This window comes from Gossypium arboreum, chromosome 8, assembly GCF_025698485.1.
Source record: "Gossypium arboreum isolate Shixiya-1 chromosome 8, ASM2569848v2, whole genome shotgun sequence".
NCBI classification, from domain to species: Eukaryota; Viridiplantae; Streptophyta; class Magnoliopsida; order Malvales; family Malvaceae; genus Gossypium; species Gossypium arboreum.
In genome coordinates, this window is record NC_069077.1 from 22,836,169 (window position 1) to 22,841,381 (window position 5,213).

At 38.1% G+C, this 5,213-nt stretch overlaps 1 non-coding gene across 1 annotated transcript; it reads left to right on the forward strand.

Moving 5' to 3' along the window:
* On the forward strand, positions 1-107 carry LOC128279743 (small nucleolar RNA R71). Its single transcript, XR_008269939.1, has one exon. It is a non-coding gene; the product is annotated as a small nucleolar RNA R71 (small nucleolar RNA).
* Positions 108-5,213: the final 5,106 nt, after the last annotated feature.

The following is a 5,213-nucleotide window of genomic DNA, read 5'->3' on the forward strand; positions in this document are numbered from 1 at the left end:
AACCCATGGTAAGGGCATCTTCTCAAAAGGTCCTTGTATCTCTCCCATGCATAGTAGAGTGTTTCTAAATCTATCTGCACAAAAGAAGAGATATCATTACATAATTTAGCCGTTTTAGCCGGCGGAAAATATTTTAATAAAAACTTTTCGTTCATTTGTTCCCAAGTAGTGATTGATCCTTGTGGCTGCAAGTTCAACCACTGTTTAGCCGCATTCCTTAATGAAAAGGGAAACAACCAAAGGCGAATGGCGTCATCAGAAATGCCATTGATTTTAAAAGTGTCGCAAAACTCTAAGAAATTTGCTAAGTGAGCGTTGGGATCATCTTCCTGCAAACCATCAAACTGAACAAATTGTTGTATCATTTGAATTGTGTTAGGTTTCAGTTCAAAAGTATTTGTAGCTACGGTAGGTCTAACTATGCTCGATTCAGTTCTTGTTAAAGAAGGTTTAGCATAATCATACATAGTACGCAGAGCAAGATTCTGATTAACAGCAATTGCAAGAGATAGCAGATTTTCTTGGTTTTCAGTCATCTCCTCGATTGTGGTTGAAGTATCGCCCTCTTGCTTTTCCTCTATGTATCGTAAGCTTCGCCTTATTTCTCTTTGGTTTCTATGAACTGTACGATCGAGCTCACTATCAAACAGTAATGGTCCTGATGGGTTTCTTCTGGTCATAAACTAGAAAAGCCTATCACAAGAAAATAAATGTAGAATTAGAAAAGAAAATAAAAATTTAAATTGCAATAAAAGTAAAATGTCTAAAGTAATAAAAATTGAGTGTTCCTAATTCCTAGTTCCCTAGAAGCGGTGCCAAAAACTTGGTACGTGATATTCATGATAGGTTTTAAAGATTTATAAAAGAATCGTTCTTGAGACTAACTTATTATCACGATTAAGGCAAGTGTACCTATCGAACAGTAGTATAGTTTAGCAAGACCAGATTGTCGAACCCAAAGGAACTACGAGTACTAGTATTTACTTCTTTTTTATTATCTAGCCTAAAAATTAAGAGGTTTGGTTATCTAAACTAATTATTAACTAAGAATGCACAGAAAGAAAATTTGGGAAAATACTTTTGGGAAAATTCAATTGATTAAGACAATACCTAAGGAAAAAGCCACCTAGACTTCACTTGTTATTAGACTCTGAATCAAACGATTTATTCATTTGACATGGCCGTGGGTCTATTTTCTCCGTTTTCGACCGGTTTCTCGCTTTTTTTACTCTTCTATGCTCTTCTAAGTATAAAACATGAAATTAAAGGATTAGGAACATCGAATTCACCAAATCTAAGGAGAAACCATTCATAAATAGGCTAAGCATGGGATAAAAATATGTATAAATTATGGTTTATCATTAAGTCTATGCGATTTCCTAGCACAATTGATGATTGTTCTACAGTATCTAATTTAGAGGATTTAATAGTGGAAAAGGATCTCAACTATGTTGAGGATCCGTTGGAATAAATTTTGACATCAGATCTTCCAAACGATGAAGAGGATGATGAATACTTAGCTTTGTTAGAAGCTAATCAAAGGGGATTTAATCCGCAATCCCGTTTCGAATCTTTGGAGTTAGAGAAGAGGGAGTATGCCCAACCAAAAGCGTCAATCGAGAAACCACCTAAATTAGAACTCAACGTATTACCTTTACATTTAAAATACGTTTATTTAGGTAACGCTTCTACTCTGCCTGTGATTGTTTCAGCAGAATTAACTACTAAGCAAGAAGAGAAACTCATCTCAGTGTTGAAACAATTCAAGAAGGCTATCGGATGGACCATAGTCGATATCTGTGGTATTAGTCCATCTATATACATGCCACAAGATTATCCTAAAAGATGGCGAAAAAGGGACGATTGATGGACAATGAAGACTGAACCCCATCATGAAGGACGTGGTGAAAAAGGAGATTATCAAGTGGTTAAATGTGGGTATCATTTATCCCATCTCAGATAGTTCGTGGGTAAGACCGGTCTAGTGCGTGCCAAAGAAGGGAGGTATCACAGTCGTAGAGAATGAGAATAACGAGTTGATACCAACTAGAACAGTTACGGGATGGAGGATTTGCATCAATTTCCAGAGGCTGAACAAGGCAACTAAGAAAGATCACTTTCCTTTGCCGTTCTTGGACCAGATTCTAGATAGACTCGCGAGGTGAGACTATAGACTCGGGGTATAATCAAATTATAGTAGCACCGGAAGTCACCTGCACGTACGGTACATTTGCATTTCGACGCATGCCATTTGGTTTATGTAATGCACCTGCTACATTTCAAAGATGTATGATGTCTATTTTTATGGACATGGTTGAGAATTACTTGGAAGTTTTTGTGGATGACTTTTCAGTATTCGGAGATACTTACGATGATTGCTTAGCCAATCTAGCTAAGGTACTAAGACGAAGAGAAGAAACAAACCTCATAATTAACTGGGAGAAATGTCGTTTCATGGTACGAGAAGGAATTGTTTTAGGGCATCGAATAACGAGACATAGAATCGAGGTAGACAAAGCAAAGGAAGATGTTATTGAGAAGCTTCCACCTCCAACATCTGTAAAGGGTGTTAGGAGCTTTTTGGGCCACACCGGTTTCTATCGAAGATTTATCAAGGACTTCTCCAAAACTATTAAACCCTTATGCAAATTATTGGAGGACACAACGTTCATGTTTGATGAGGAATACTTAAAGGCGTTCAAAGATTTAAAGAGTCGGTTAGTTACGGCACCCATAATCGTCACACCAGACTGGGAATTGCCATTTGAATTAATGTGTGATGCAAGCGACTTCGCGATAGGAGCTGTCATGGGCCAACGAAGGAATAAAGTTTTCCATCCCATTTACTATGAAAGCCGGACTTTTACAGGAGCTCAACTGAACTATACGGTAACAGAAAAAGAGTTACTTGCTATTGTATTTGCTTTTGACAAGTTTCAATCTTATCTTGTAGGTACCAAAGTAACTGTTTATACGGACCACTCGGAAATTAAGTACTTATTTGCCAAGAAAGATGCTAAGCCGAGACTGATCCGATGGGTGCTTCTACTTCAAGAGTTCGATCTAAAAATTCAAGATTGGAAAAGAGTAGAAAACCAAGTAGCAAATCACTTGTCCAGTTTGGAGCCACAAGAAGGGAATTCTCCTATCATACCAATTCAAAAAACGTTTCCAAATGAACACATACTAAAGGTAAGTCACGTCCATAATACCCCTTGGTTTGCTGATATTCCTAACTATTTATCTTGTGGTTTGATGCCAATTGATAAGACTTATCAACAAAGGAGAAAGTTTCTTCACGATGTGAAGTACTATTTCTGGGAAGAGCCATATTTGTTTAAAAGGTGTGCTGATCAGATGATCAGGAGATGTGTGGCAGAAGATAAAGTACAAAAGATTTTATACCATTGTCACTCAACTCCAAGTGGGGGACACTTCGGAGGTACTCGTTCAGCGGCCAAAGTATTACAAGCCGGATTCTTTTGGCCAACACTATTCAAGGATGCATATGCGTACGTAAAAAGCTGTGACCGATGTCAAAGGGTCGAAAATGTCACCAACAGAAATGAGATGCCTCGAACAAACATCATTGAAATAGAATTGTTCGATGTATGGGGTATTGACTTTCTTGGTCCTTTCCCTCCGTCTTTTGGTCACAAGTATATATTGGTAGCAGTAGACTATGTGTCCAAGTGGGTCGAGGCTGAAGCTTATCCGACAAACGGTGCTAGGGTTGTAATTAAGTTCTTGCAAAAACACATGTTCATAAGGTTTGGAACCCCAAGAGCTATCATTAGTGATGAATGGTCCCACTTCATGAACAAGTGGTTAAAATGGTTATTAGACAAGCACAGAGTGAAACACAAGGTTGCAACAGCTTACCATCCACAGACGAATGGGCAAGCTGAACTGGCAAATAAGGAAATCAAAGGCATACTTGAGAATGTAGTTTGCCCAAACAGAAAAGATTGGTCCAAAAGGCTGGATGATGCTTTATGGGCTTACAGAACAGCATACAAGACGCCTTTAAGGATGTCACCCTACAGGTTGGTCTTTGTAAAAGCATGTCATCTACCCTTAGAGTTAGAGCACAAGGCTTACTGGGCTCTTCGACAACTCAACTTGGACTTGTTAAAGAGAAACGGATGCTCCAACTCAATGAGCTAGAGGAACTCCGACTATTCTCCTACGAAAATTCCAAATTACTCAAGGAGAGACTTAAGAAATGGCATGACAAGCACATTTGAGTTCGAGAATTTGAAGCAGGTCAGCGAGTTTTTTTATTTAATTCCAGACTAAAGTTCTTTCCAGGTAAGCTAAAATCACGTTGGTCCGGTCCATTTACTATTCATCGCATCTATCCATATGGAGTTATCGAGCTCCAATGTAACGCCCCGTACCCGAGTCCGCTGCCGGAATCGGACACGAGGGGCTAACGGCTTAAACCATTCACTTTTACAGTCCATTTAAAAATTTTTCCAGGCAGTCAGCTAACTGCTTCACTGTCACTTTAAAAATCATAACTTGAGTTCTACAACTCGAAAATAAGTTTCGTAATTTTTCCCTGAAACTAGACTCATATATGCATCTAAAAAGTTTTTTCTAGAATTTTTGGTCGGGCCAATTAGTACAGTTTATTAGTTAAAGTCTCCACTGTTACAGGGTACGACTACACTGACCTTCATGCATTACGACCTGGATATCTCCCTGTACAGGGATTCAATACTGATTCTGTTTGTTTCTATAGAAACTAGACCCAAATAGGAATCTATACATATATAGAATGACTCCTAATTATCTCTGGTTAATTCACAATGAATTTCCAAATTCAGAACAGGGAATCCAGAAACCGTTCTGGCCCTGTTTCACGAAAACCTAATTATCTCATAACATACAACTCACATGACCGTTTCGTTTCTTCCATATGAAAGTAGATTCATTAAGGTTAATTTACATAATTTATTCACTATTTAATTCCATTCCTACTATTTTTAGTGATTTTTCACATCCACCTCACTGCAGCTGTCAACCTCTATCATTAAGGTAGATTTTACCTACTTCATAATTTCCTTGATTCAACTAGCCCTTTTAACATACATGGCACAAAAGATAATCACGATTAACCATTCCAAGGGCTAATCGATTCCAAACATTACCACATCTCTTAATGAACAACATACAAAATGATCATGATACCATGCCAAGGTGCATAC